This window comes from Argiope bruennichi, chromosome 1 (genome assembly GCF_947563725.1).
Source record: "Argiope bruennichi chromosome 1, qqArgBrue1.1, whole genome shotgun sequence".
NCBI lineage: Eukaryota > Metazoa > Arthropoda > Arachnida > Araneae > Araneidae > Argiope > Argiope bruennichi.
The window spans coordinates 100,816,463-100,830,053 of record NC_079151.1 but is presented as its reverse complement, the minus strand read 5'-3'; the positions used below and the strand labels follow the sequence as shown (position 1 = coordinate 100,830,053).

General features: G+C 28.2%; 1 protein-coding gene across 1 annotated transcript in view; it reads right to left on the bottom strand.

Moving 5' to 3' along the window:
- Positions 1-12,947, bottom strand: part of LOC129966866 (putative sodium-dependent multivitamin transporter) — a 64,109-nt gene extending 51,162 nt beyond the window's left edge. The window contains exon 1 of the mRNA XM_056081471.1: positions 12,659-12,947. The gene's annotated coding sequence lies outside the window, so the exon portion shown is untranslated. The remainder of the gene's footprint in view (positions 1-12,658) is intronic.
- Positions 12,948-13,591: the final 644 nt, after the last annotated feature.

The following is a 13,591-nucleotide window of genomic DNA, read 5'->3' as shown; positions in this document are numbered from 1 at the left end:
AAAATTCTAAAAGAAACACGCGCCTAACAAATAAACAAATAATTTTTTTTTATTGACTGCGCATTTCTCCCCTGCACTCCTATGATCTTCAAAATCTTCCAAAAGTGATAAGAATGAATTTGTGAAAAGATCAACAGACAAAGTGAGATGTACTGAAAATAATAATATAAGGAAACTTCGCTAAATTGAGTATTATAATAAAAAAATATTCAAAACATTTTTTTAAAATTAACCTTTTACACTCCTATGGCTAGTCTGACAGTTATTCTGTTATTTCGTAGGAAGCATCATTTTCATATTCTTGTTGGATCATGATTATGAAGTTCTTATAATAGCAAACATTTTCACATTAGTTTTTAGGAATTATAACATATTACAACTAATTTTGAGATTTAAGCACTGCATTTAAGCACTAAAAGGAATTCTTATGCTCACATATGTATAATAATACATCTAATTACTTTTCGGAATGCAAAGGTTTAAAAATATATTCAAAATATGATAAAAAAAATCTGGATTACTCAGATTAAACAGCGTCTTTTGCAATTTATTATTTTTTTAATTTCATATTTCATTAACATAAATATTATATCATATTCAATTTTTTTTCTAATTCGCAATACCAAATAATGTTTTTTATTGAAATAAAAATTTAATTGCATTTACCAATTAATCGATAATTAAATTATGAAAATATAAACAAATATTCTTGTCTACTCACTTTACAAATATTCTCTTGTTATACAATTTAATAAGATTTCAAAATTGTAGTACGTCAAGTAACAAGTAAAATTCAATATAAAAAAATTCTAATATTACAAATATCAAAAAAAAAAAAAAAAAAAAAAAACGTGAGGAAAAAATATTTTTTAAAAAGAAACAAAAAGGACACTATTTATAATGTAACGTTAAGAAAAGAGAACAAAACTTTTGAATGTCACCAGATTTATTGTATACAAACCTAATATGCACGAGGAATCTTTAATGAAATCGGGTTCAGTTCGGTTATATTAGTGTCTCGTTTTAAAACAACTCTAGGGCTAGTTTAGGACGAACCTAGTAATTGTGAACGGTGGTCAGATGACGAGAACGACACATGAGTTGGCACCCTGTGTCCAAACTTCCACACCACACCAGCGGGAGAATATTTGGCTCTAATCGATTTAAAGTATACCAGACCCACTTACACGATGGTACATCGATGGAGTCGGGTGCTGAACTTGAAATCCTCCAATTCTGAAGCCGAGACCTTACCATCAGGCCATCGATGAAATTAGGGAATGCAACTTTTTTTTATAAAGTTCTGAAACGCGAGAATAAATATTTAAATCCATTTACTATGTGAATAATTTAATTTTTTCTTTATTTTGATATGGCATCTCAACAATTTTTTTTTTTAGGTTTAACATCAAAATTTTTTGATGTTTGCTTTATGGAGATAAGGATTACTTAAAAATAACATGCGCATCCAAATTCCTGCTTTATTTCACTTAAGAATACATAATAAAATATTTATGTATTCTTAAAACAAAAACAAAAATCAATTAAAATATTTTTATAAAATTAAAAAAAAAATCTAATAAGTTAAAATTTCGGTTTAATTCTGAACTATACAAAGCATCTATTTGTAAAGAAAAAAATTTGCTTATATTTGCTTATCGAACTTTTTACGAAGAAAATTTTACTGTCTATCTAAAAAAAAACTTAAATTTTAAGCAATTGATAACCATTACTTTAACATTAAATATTGAGTAGTAGACTTCAAGTTATTATTATAAATGTTCTTCTAACAATCAAGAATTTTCTGTTGCCTGCAAATATTAATGAATATTTCATTTTTAGTACAGAGAAGCAACGAATTTTTTTTTTGACTTTCTAGAAGATTAAGGGTTAAATTTATTGTTAAAATTCTTGAATCATCGCCAGAAACAAATAAATAAGCACCGCATGGAATTAACATTCAGCATTTCATGTCTTACCGGTTTACGAAAGGTAGAACTATTTCACGAGTTAGTCTTATGCTTACATCAGTAAAACGATCTAAAATAAGGCGGCAAATTACATTAATTTTTAATAATGCCGCTAAAGATGGAGTCTCAAGTGATTACCCATATTGTTTAATCTACATTAACTCTAGTTTTATAAGAGTCTTTGTAAAATAGATTCCATTACTCATGCAATGGATCGAGCCTTCTTTTAGAGGTGCATTCCAATATGACTTCTTTTATTTCGTTGCATGTCGACTAGAAAACCAAAAATTATACATCCTCATGTAATATGCCCTTTTTATTTTCATGTACATGAAGTATAGAGAAAGTATTGCAATCGTCACATTATCCGAACTCGATATTTTGACGAATCTCCACGTTTGAGACTCACTTGAATCTGAGAAACATATTTTTGCCATTATGTATGTCGGTCCGTCCGTCTGTCTTGGAACACGATAGCTTAGAAACGCTGTGAGTTAGATGATATATGGTCTTAAGGCCAAATCCGTAGATTTCCATCAGATTTTGGAGGAAATACATTTAGGAAAAATCTGTCGGTCTGGCTGTCCAAGTAAAAGTGAACTTGGTGACTATAAAACTAAAAGAGCTAGGAAGGTAAAATTTGGTATATAGGTTTAGCATCCAAAAGTTCTAATATTTTATAATTCCAAAAATTTGAATTTTTTACAATTAATTTGGTAATTAAACAAACAAACTTTTAAGTCTATTTATTCCCACTCCTCTTATCTGCGCAGCAACCCTAAGCTGTTGCCTAATTAGAATTTCGCTACTGGTTTATACGTTCTCATTTTTCAACCTTTTCCTTTGAGACGATGATTGTGAATTCATCCATTAACACTGATACATTCCTTTTTATTGAATGTAAAATGACATAAGTGTTATAAAATTCAACATTATAGGCCACATTAGCATTCGTCCAATTCTATACTCGATTAGTTTTAAATATTAATTTGTACTTTAACACTTTCAACGCTACTTCCAATTAGATTTCTGTGGACTAAAATTTGTCTCTTATGTCAGTTTGAAAAAAAGTAAATGTATTCTTCAGATATGTATTAGAAAGTTCAACCTATCTAAACTGGCATAAGAGACAAATTTTAGCCCACAGAAACCTGTAACTGGAAGTATCTGAAAGACGCGATATCTCGTCGGTAGCGTTGAAAGTGTTGAAGGTTGACTGATTCATTGAGCAATTTCATTTTGTTTTATCTTTTCTTTCTACAAGAATGTATTAAAACAAATATAATATTTCTACATATGCTGTAGGAGGAAATATTGTATTTCTGGAGATACATAATTTTTTTTCAAAAGTTAGGTAAAAATTAAAATTATATGTTTCAAATTCTGTTAAAGCCAACCATTTAAGAATTGTACAATTTTTTTAAATGATTATTTTTCATTTAAAAAACTTAACGATTTTTTCACAATTTCTGCAAGCATTTCAAGATACAATTCCATTCTATATGTAGGGGTCGGGAACAATAAATAAAATAAACACCTTTTCTGTAAGAAAAGAAGAAAATTATTTTACAATTTCGTTAACTAAATTCATTCTATTTATTAATAACTAAATATGACTTAAATAGATTACACAATATTAATAAAATTAAATGAAACTTTATTAATACCTATATGCATAAATTATTATTATTACTATTGCAGTTTTGACAACCTAAAGAATATATTTACTTTTTTTCTTTCCTAAACAGAATTATTTAAGAAAGTCTAATAAAAGCATATAGCAAATTAGATCTATCGATTTGTTTTGCAACCAAAATATTTTATGTAAACTCTGTTCTACCCAAGTATGCTCTGAGGTACAACACATTATTTGCATCAAAATACAATAATCAGCCTCTATAGGAAAAAAGATTGAAATAGAAATTAATTGTACAGCGTGATTATTGTTACTTTTCTATAAAGCACATTTCAAAGATACTATATTCCACATCTTTACATTAAACAAACAATAGGAAATTTTGAAAACCATTTCTTGTTAATTAGTTTTGCTCCAGTTACTATAATCCTCTATAATTTTTAAAATTTATTTATTAATTACTAATTATTGTAATGATTATACATTGCATTAATCTTTTAAATATACTAAGAAAAAAAAGAAAAAGATTAAGCAGTTAATCATTATCTATAAGGTATTCACGCGAGCAAACGATTTTTTCAGCATTTATTTTGACCGTAAAGGTCATAAAACTCATAAATAAAAAAATAAACGAAAGTTCAATGTTATTTCATATTAAGATTTTTTCTCTTTGTTCTTGGATTTGTTAACCCGAATAAATTCCATAAATATATCCATAACAATAGCGTCTTTTGCCAGAAAAACCAATTTGTAAGGAATCATTTAATTCTGATTCTGATCCTGATCCTACAATTAGAGAACATGAATTTGGAAGTGGAAGGTCTTTTTTTTGTATAAAAATATATGAGAAATTATTTATGAATACATCATTTTCCACAAAGCGTAACTAATAATATAATTGCTGAAAGGCAGCTGGTATCTTGATTCCCAATTTTTTTTTAAAAGAGACTTTAGCGATTCTTTCTGACAATTTAAAAAGTATTCTTTTCTTTGGGTGGTGGAGCAAATATTCGTTTTTCTGTCAAAATCCCATTAAATATTTTTTTATTAGCTTTTAGTTTCACCAATCAAAACGAACAATTATGCAAAATACTTTAATTCTTTGCATTTATATAGTGCCTAATTTGCTATTTTGAAGAAATTTCAGATTCTTGTTAAATAATGTTTATTATAATAGCTGTATAATTGTAAAAACTATCAGTTTTCAGAAATACAATTTACTTTATTCTTCAGTTTAATAAGAACTAAAATTAATCTTTATTCTTACGTGCGCATAATTTGGAATTTTATTGGTTTTTCAAGAGCAAATGATTAAAGAATCGAATATCCAAATGAATCGTTAAATATACTTTTTGGTTCAAAACCAAGCACCTTTTTCGTTCAAAATGATAGAATTAAATTAAAAATACTATGCAAATGAATTTTCTTGACATAATTTCAGCATTTTAAGACTATTTATTGTGATCTTTACCACATCTTTTGTTCTAATAATATAATTTGTGATCTTTTGTTCTAATAATATATTTTGCATAATATGATTGTTCAGTGATAATTTTTCTATCAAAGAAATAAATTTATAATATTCATTGAAAATTCACTAATATTTTTATAAAAAAATGTGCTTATTTAATAAAACTTATGAATTTCTCATTCTTTCCAATTTTAAAATGCTCCAAAACTAAAAAGTAGAAAATTAAGAAATTTTGAAATAATTAGATTCAAATACGAACAAAAATGTATTATTTTTTTCTATATATCAGGTCAAGAATTACGAAATCTGGATATAAATTCTTTACATTCCTTTTAAATCGTATCAAAGTAATCGTTAGTAAAAGCAATTTATGAATGAATGAATGAATGGTATATTCAAGCAGAAGAAATAACCATCTTTGCTAATATTTCGACATGTGCCGAAAAATATGTGAAAACACATTTTTCGGCACATGTCGAACATGTATATGTATTCGGCACATGTATATTCAAGCAGAAGAAATAACCATCTTTGCTAATATTTCGACATGTGCCGAAAAATGTGTGAAAACACATATTACTAAAAAGAATCGAGTCACATGACATTTTAAATTACATTTATTTTCGCATATGTTCATTTTATCACGTGGTGAGGATAAATATTCGTCTGCAATAACAAAATTATCGTCTGGCATTAAGAGATCAATGATGTTTTTAGAATTTACGACGAACAAGCCATTATTTGTGCAGGTTGTATTAAACAAATTACCGAAAACTTTTTCATAGATATTTTCCAAATGGAACTCCGAATTATATTTTAAAGCACTATAAACAATCTAATATATAAATAAAATATAAATAAATGCAAAAATAATCTCAAATTCTTGACTTAATCTGCGATATTAATAAAGCAAAATAACATAGAACGATCTTGTGGTTTATTAAGAATTTCACATAAACTTTCTTCTGAGTGTATTCTGACAAACAAAAATGTAAATTTTTTTTAATTTGTATTTTTAAATAAGTTTTTTCTCAAAGTAAACTTTTTTGTGAATTTCAGTAGAAATATATATCAGTTTTAACTCCTTAACAAGTATTAATATTATACGATTCAAATTTCAAGAAAAACTTGCTTATGTCAATATTTAGTATGGAATCATGTTTCTTTTCAAACTTAAAATCATTTAAGTTTAGTTAAAAAAAAAGGATCACACATTTTTCTTCCAAACGAAAGCTCTGGTAAATTTAACTATCGTTTTTTTAAATTTAAAAACGCTTTTTTTTCGTTTTGCACATTTTTATAACTTTAGTATTGCTAAAATAAAGCAATGGAAATGTCTAAAACAAAGAATTAAAAAAAGTAAATATTTCGGGATAATGTTTGCTGATAATTGTTAAAGACAAATAAATGAAATATTTTCTTTTTCTAATGGCCGTGAAATAAATTATTTCTAAACAAAGTAAAATCATATTTGCAAGACCAAATTATTTTAAGAACCTTCATTGTAAACATATTTAAGAATAAAAAAATTACCACAGACTGCTAAATATAAAAGTAATTAAATACCATTTCAAAAATTTACTAAATGTAACTTTTATACACCCAACTTCTAAAATCCATCCTTCCCATTTTTTAACTACACGCGTGAAATGGTTATCCCAAGTAGGAAGAAGAAATATTTCTTCTATCTTCTGTTTTTGTTTACTTTTGATTTGGAAAAAAAAGTAATCCGGCGTACACGTGTAACAATTAGAGAAGGAAGGCCAAAGTAAAAATAAATGGTCCTGATGGTAGTTTTATACATTTGTTTTTAGAAATCACAGTTTTCAAGGAAAAGACAAATTGCATTTCTTAAAAATTTGTCTTCAGTTAAAAGAAAATTTCCGCGTTTTATTTTATAAATAAACAGTTCACATTAAATGTTTCTTTAAAATAATTAATTAAAAAAATTATATTCCGGTGAATATTACCCAACTTCTATTAATGGAACAGTGGACTTTGAAATAAGCAAAAATGGACGAAAACATTGCAACTTTTTTTATCATTTCATCATCAAAATATACGTTTATATTCAACTAAAATAGCGTTATAAAATGTATTGTTCAATGAAATAAATATTTGAATGATTAAGAGGGGAAAAAGTACATTTTAATAACTTTTCACAAAATGATATTGTAATTAGATTTAAATATCTTTGAAATGTTCCGGGTATCTTAATTTTTGAAGAAATTAAATGAAATTGATAATAAAGATTTCGGTCAAACATTAAAAGAAAATGGGTAGGAGTATTTAGAGTTTTTTTTAGGTCGTTAAAAGTCTATTTTACTTCAAAAAAATTCTATGAAAATTCAGTAAGTGTGCATAAAAGCATTTCTAAAAAATTAGCATTTAATTGGAATTACAGAATCATATGTAGTTTTGTTCCTAATAAATATATATCGGGAATAAGAAAATTAAAAAAAAAAATTAAAAGTTAAAATGTTTGGAATATTTTGAAATTTTAAAAAATTATATATTTTTAAAATGTTTTTAAAAAATAATATATTTTGTTTTAAATTTTTTAAAGAAATTTGACGTATTTATGTTCTAATACATATGCAAAAAAAATTCCTAACCCTGACTGAGTAATTTCCAAAATTGTCTAATAGAGTCCACTGTTCCCTTAAACATAGAATACGACTGTCTGGTTTTAATGCATAATGGAAATTGAATTGCGATATTTCATTGATTATTCTTAATTTTTCATCATATTAAATAATGTTATCATTATTAGAATTACCAAACATAATTAATTTTTAACACAATTAGAATGATGTCGATTTAAAATAACATTGGGATTATAATGTGCTTAGTTTAACAGTAATTGCGTTTTGTTCAAAGCTTCATGAGGGCTATTTTAGGGCGAAATTCACTGTTTTGAACCGTGGTCAAATGACAAAATGGATAAATGAGTCTTCTGTTCTCCCTCTTACAAACTGCCGCTTCAAGCTAAGAAGAGAACATTTGTCTCTAACGGGTTTAACGTAAACCATTCCTTCTTAAACTACAGCTCTTTAGTGGAATCTGGTTTCGAACCTGAAACATTCCAGCCACGAAGGGTGGAAGTGTTATAATGTGTGTAAAGCCGCGTTCCGACGACCTGTGGCCATGGGTTAAAATATATCCCATAATGCATAAAAAGCCATTCCTTCTTAAACTACAGCTCTTTAGTGGAATCTGGTTTCGAACCTGAAACATTCCAGCCACGAAGGGTGGAAGTGTTATAATGTGTGTAAAGCCGCGTTCCGACGACCTGTGGCCATGGGTTAAAATATATCCCATAATGCATAAAAAGCTAAGCAAAAGATTGGTGGGTTAAAAAAAAACTACCATATCTCCAAAGATTGATAAAGTGATGATCAATAAAGTGACTAGATTTAATGAACTCATTTAATCTTTCAGCGTACCAAGAAGCTTAGATGCCAAATTTTATTCAATTATAAAATTTTATATTCAAATTTTATTCATTCAAATACTATTTATTCAGAGAATAAAAGTCTACAATATTCAGCCAAATAATCATACATAATATCAATTTTTTATTATATATAGAATTTTCATTGATTTGATATATCATTAGAAATATAATTTTGAATATTGTTAAGAATTTTTTTTTTTTTGCGCGTTTTTAAAAATCACTCTGTAATACTTATCTTCTATATATCTTTCAATATTTCCTCCATATATCTAATGTAAAGTATATAATATTCGTCTCTAAAATGCTGTATTTTTTTTTGTTTAAAAAATTTTTTGAATTTCAATTTATGACACAATTTTTGATTCTCTTGTACATTTGCAAAATATTAGAATCTCTTAGATATTAAGAGCTTGTATACATTTTAATCAGCCACATCTATTGGTAAACATGGGAAGCATCTATATAAACGATAATGGTTTTGGGTTTTACCAATTTACTATTACTTGGTTGTTATCATTTTGAAAGTTTTCTATTTAGTATTATTGAGTTATTCAGTGTATAAAGACCCAGATCATGGAAAGCTCCAAATTGCATTTTCGACATTCATTGTTTTTTTTTTTTTGATTTGAAGAAATATATTCTGCCGAAGCCTATCAGACACTTTTAGAAACTTATGGTGAAGCTGCTCTGTCATATTCCAATTGTCGGTTTTGGTTTTAACAATTTAAGAATGTTAATTTCGAAGTCAATGACAAAGAAAGACCTGGAGGACCCAAAAAATTCGAAGACAATCAGTTGCAAGACTTATTGGATGAAAATGAGAAAAAGTTGTAGAAAATTAAGGAAAAGATTTTCATATATATATTGTACCAATTTTTCTCCATAGATGCCTTTTTAAAGTGAAAAAAAATGATCAAAATACACGAAAATACCTGATAGTTACCTTAAAAAATGGCGAACTGCTTAATTTTCCTTTCATGTACCCAGACTGTAAGCGTCCTGGATAAAATGTAGGTAACCAATGAGGGAGAAAGAGGAATTTCTGGTTGACGGCGCGAGAGAAAAGGAAAATAGAATAGGTAACTCAAGACAGGTTGTTAATCAGGTCTTCCTAGAACTTTCATTTAGAATTCGTAAATCATTCGTCCACATTTGAAACCGCGAATACTAATTCATATTTCCAAACTGCTATACTACTTAGCATGAAGCATTTCAGAAATCATTTCCGGAAATGATCGTTTTTCAGGTCGTTTCTTTTCTCTGTCAATTAATAAGTCATTAAATTATATCTGCATTTTATATTATGGATATGGCTTCATATGCTTTATATCTGAGAAGTAAAATGCTGCATCGAATATTAATTCGCTGTTTAGGGGAAAGCAATGCAAAATATATTATTTCCTATTACAGTCAATTGTTTTTACTAACATTATTTTAATTACACTTCTTAATGAATTAATAATAAATAAAAAAAAGACACAAAATAAATTAGCTGCAGAGTTAGAGAAGGATCAATGAAAAATTAATGTTTGTTAAATTAACACCCTATTCAACAGTTAAACAAATTTTAATTCAGTGAAATCTCATCATTTTGATGACGATTTTAGATGTCAACAAATGCTCTAAATTTTTAAGCCATAGCCACCAGAAATATCCTGAGTTTTCACTAATCCCTTGCGCATAGTAGATTATTAGTGGAATCGAGAGAATATAGTTTAATATTCAGTTTTAATTTCCGGCGAAGACCAAAGTGAAGACTCAGCTACCGGGTCACCACGATTTCGAAATAATTTGGAGACGATTCCTGACTTCGTAGCTACATGACATTCAATTATCCTTTTAAAAACGCCGAAATAGGTATCATAGGTAATATAATATAATGCCGAAATAGGTAAAAGAATAAAATACCAAGCTGACGCGGCTTTTATATATTTCAAAGATGCAATTGCTTTATCACATTTGTTGCGACATATTTTCAATTAGACAGATTAGGCAGCTGCCTAGGGCACTTGGTTTGAAGGGGAACATAGCTACATCGATGAAAAAAATACCGTTGCTTTTTGCCACATTTATAAAAAAAATTACTTTATGTGTAATAAAATGATAATTTTATGATAATGTTATTATAATAGACCAGTTTCTTATTTACTTGCCGACTTTCATTTCATTATTACATTATTTATAATTGTTGTCTACATAAATACATTTATGAACATGAATTCCATGTAGTCAGTCATACATCGTAATAAATAAAAATATTTATATTTTCGGAATCCACTATAATTAAAATATTTAACTTTAATAGATAATGTTGATTTAGTTAAAATTGTTGAAATATGAAATTAAATTGACTTTTTAAAAGAGGGGCCTCATAAGGCGCATTGACTAGGGCAGGGATGGCGAACCAGTGGCACGCATGCCATTGATGGTACTTGACACAACATTTTGGGCACTCCGCAGATCAAAACGATTTGCATTTTATTTTAAAATAACGAAGTTCACTATGAAGTATTACGAACAAACGCGAGTGATCGGTTGCGGTCTATAGCTTCTATATATTTTATCTTTCCATAACTTCAGATTTATATTCAGTTATCTTACAAAAAAAAACCATGATCCTCCAGTTAATTATGTCTCAGTTTCGGGATTGAAAAGTTCGAAACCCGCTTCCACAGAAATTCTGGATTTAATACATTTAAATCTTGAGTTGATGATCCAAATTTTTCATTTGTGTAGTGCGGAAGTTTGAGAGTGAGGGTTCAGATGTCGTTCTCAATATCTGATCTCGATGCGAGGTCTGTCAAAGGTAATAGCATACAAGCTGCTTCAAAACGAAACTTTAATATAATAAAACTGACCTCTGTTTCATATCGTTAAGTAAAGTTGAAATTTTGCCCACGCTTCGATTACCCACTATTGAAAAATAAAAACTGGCGTATTATATAAATTTGTTAGAAGTTTATATTGAAAATAAATTCTGCTGTTTTACGAGGCGCATCCAAAAAAAAAAAAAAAATGGTTTTATTGTTGCATCAAATGGGGACTGAAAGAGAAATAGGCGAAAGTTCTTAAATTGTTTTAAGAGCGAAAAAAAAAAAAAAAAAAAGACGGAAAAAAACTTTAAGCATTCCGTTGAAAGTAATTTTTAATATTTAAATTTAAAAATACGACAGCACAAAAATAAAGAGGACTTTGTTAAGAGCATTTAAATACTTTGTTAAGAGCGTTTATACGAAATAAAAAAATCTGCCAATGAATATTTAAAATCGCTGGAGGCAGGCAAGATTCAAATGCATCATTATTAGCGAGTAAGATTAAATTCTATGTAAAGACGGATTCGAAAACGAAATTGCAAACTGTTGTATTATTTTACAACTTTGTGAATTGTAAATAAGGTTAGTATTACATTCATGAGCAACAAATTACAATAATTTTACTTATGTTTAGTAATGTAAATGATAAAGGAAGAATAATTTTTTAAAAATCCTATCCAGATAAAATTTTACTTTCCTTTCGCATTTTGTTGTTAAATAAAGTAAAAGCTGATAAATCATTTTTACATTTTGTAATATAAGTGTGCGCGTCTTATAGGCATTCGAATATTATAAAAATGGCGGATAAACAGAAAAATAAACAACGAGGAAAGTTATTTATTTATAATTTAAGGTAGCTTATAATATGTTAATATAATGTTATATGCATTACAAAAACATTATAAGGAGATTTGTTTATATACATATGCATCTGAATCTGGTACGAATTAAAATTAATAAATAATTTAAAATATAAGTTTAAATAATTTCAAAGCGTTTAAAATTTTCAAAAGCTTTAAACTTATATTTTAAATAATTTAATACATTTGAAACCGATGCAATAAAAAACATGAGATCAAACATGATATTTTGGTAATAAAATGTTAAAGGGAAGTAGACAGTATAAAGATATATCGATAGTTTATTCTTTTCTGTGCTGTTTGTTACAATTTATTTTCAGATAAAGAGATTCTGATACTCAAAATCATATTTAAACAAGGTATTGGATATGAATTCAAACACTCCAAGTTCGAACTTTGATTACAGATTTAAAAAGATATTAAACATCGAATAAGCCTCAAAAGACCTTACCTGTATAAAAGAGGTGAGTACAGAGGACGTCGAGTTAATGCCGGTATTCCAACACAAGAGAAAAGTGAATGTGCGTTAGAGAAGAGGCAGCATGGAAAAAAGAAGGAAAGCCTGATGAAATGGTGATAAATATTCGTCCGTGTGGCCCACGAGAAGGCTGTGGCCTACTTCCGTCACCGGCAACCAGAGGAGAGATCACTTCTCATGAGCGTTCGCATGTCGTCGAATGCGGAGATAAGTAGTGAGCGTCCACTTCGGGTTCAAGTCGAATGGCGAGATGTATCGTCAAACATTTTATGCTTCGATATCACAACATGGATTGAAGATTTCAAAAAATTTGAGGTCACTAGGTTGGCGACTTTAGCGATTCGTTTGGCTACTGAGCGTGCGTTTTTCGACAAATTTATTCATTATTCCGATGAGTATAAAGCCTATCTCTGAAGTGCTGGAGAGGGTGCTCTGATGAAGCATTTGCGTTGGGGATTTTAGAGGCGTCATTTTAGGCCGAATTTAGGCTATTGGTAAAAGTTTTAGAGCATGCTAGATCTTAAAGTTTTATTTGATTTTACGACATATGAGCATAATGCAAATATTAATGCTTATATAAATACAGCCAGGAGGTAATAATTTATACAATGAAACAAAGTATTACGAATTTAATTTTAATTAATAATTGGTCTATTTTTTATTAATTTCTCGGTCTGAAATTACGCAAGTAAGGTTGAAGAATGATATAGTTAGTCTAAATGATGATAGGGATGATGTCATAAAAGATACTGGGTCGAAACTCCAAAATTCCATCACAGAGAGAGAATGCTTTAACTAAAATGATATATTTAATGTATATAAAGATCAGACACAAAGTGTGTTGACCGTGGTACTATGTTCAATTTCCAGAAACTACACCTCCTTTATACTACGACAAATATCCAT